The sequence below is a fragment of the Penaeus monodon genome, chromosome 20 (genome assembly GCF_015228065.2).
Source record: "Penaeus monodon isolate SGIC_2016 chromosome 20, NSTDA_Pmon_1, whole genome shotgun sequence".
NCBI classification, from domain to species: domain Eukaryota; kingdom Metazoa; phylum Arthropoda; class Malacostraca; order Decapoda; family Penaeidae; genus Penaeus; species Penaeus monodon.
This window is the reverse complement of record NC_051405.1, coordinates 5449306-5450817: the sequence shown is the minus strand read 5'-3', so window position 1 is coordinate 5450817 and position 1512 is coordinate 5449306. Positions and strand designations below refer to the sequence as shown.

General features: G+C 40.1%; 1 protein-coding gene across 2 annotated transcripts in view; it reads right to left on the bottom strand.

The window, feature by feature from the left end:
- Positions 1-1512, bottom strand: part of LOC119585603 (ras-related and estrogen-regulated growth inhibitor-like protein) — a gene marked incomplete at its 3' end in the record, with an annotated part of 44808 nt that overhangs the window by 168 nt on the left and 43128 nt on the right.

The following is a 1512-nucleotide window of genomic DNA, read 5'->3' as shown; positions in this document are numbered from 1 at the left end:
AAAATATGTATGTAAAAATCCCTCCCACTGTTAGATTACCGATTCGTTATATCCAACAAGTACTAGGCCTCTCTATACAGGATAAGACTAACACAAATGATCGCTGAAACATTATATTTCGAAAAAAAAAGAAAGTTCCTCTGGATGGGTAAAATATTGCTAAAATTTCTGCTAAATACAGTAAGATTTTTTATTATAGTAGACTTTCTTTCAATATTTTAACGGGGCAAATTAAAAATGATTAGAATATTTAATTTTGCTTTGATAATTTTATCTATTCATCTAATGCACTTCGGAAGTGTTTATATCTATGCAGTTCGTTTTTAATCAGATGACAAGCCTCGGACATAAAGCTACTAACATTCAAGAAAAATCATAAAGGCGCGTAAGCGCGTTTCACTGTCTGTGAACACGTTCGCTGTGAGCACTCGGCCCGAGAACGCAGTCCCAGCCGCACGCGATCTTCACACCCAAAAAGTTCCTTTCACTGCCAGTGCCAACACAAACAGGCTATAACGTGTCATTATCACAGTGCAGCGGGCGACTGACAATCGAGTACAGTGAAACACACGTATAGGGTTACATGTTGTCTGCAACAAATGCATGTACGTCTGTGTTGATGAACGTCACTTGGATAAGCGGTGCTGCCAGGCACTCATTTCGGGATCATTGTGAAATCAGGCAGAAAAGAAAATACAAAAGTCAACGCCTGACGACGACGGCTAGAATTAGCTAGCTTTGGCTTCGGTCCCAGGGGGCGGCTCGCTAGGGGGACAAGGCGGTCGCGCGGGAGGGCGTTGGATCAAACGCCTCCGACTTGTGTGTCCTGAGGATCTCTCGGCAAGTACGGCGGCAGCGGGCATATATTTATAGGGTTCTGGCATACAAGCCTTTCAGACAGTAATCAATGGAAGTGTAACCACTGATAAATGCAAACAACAACTGTAGGTTTCTGCGAACAATTCATAGATTTATAGATGCAAGGTAATCAAAATGGTAAATAAACAGAGCTATTAAAATTCAAGTTTAGTCATTAGATCTAAGATTATTGCGAAAGACGCCTTGAACAAATAATCAATAGCTACAAAACCCCTGATTGTAACATATCATCCGGTTACACTGTTTTATTTTATCATTCATATCACAATGTATAATAATGATGAATTGCAAGCGTGGACTGATGACTATTACCTCTGCTGGGTGTTTAATTAGTAACCAAAGACAAGAAGTAATATAATTTTTTTTTAAGGATACAGTTTTTTGTTTCGAATGAGCTCTGTTGCTAGGGAAGCGAAGGTGTTCAAGTGAAGTCATGAAACCGCAACAGACATTTTAAAATAAATCTCGCCCGGTAGTACTATCGCTCTTGGTCGCTCATTTTATTTATTCAATCGATTTCTTGAATTCCCGGCGCGCTCTCCCATTTATTTCCTGCCGTTTCAAAGCCTGCTGCGAATTTGGGTGAGGTATTGATCTCCAGGGGAATAAGGGAAATGCCTTTTATTTATCATA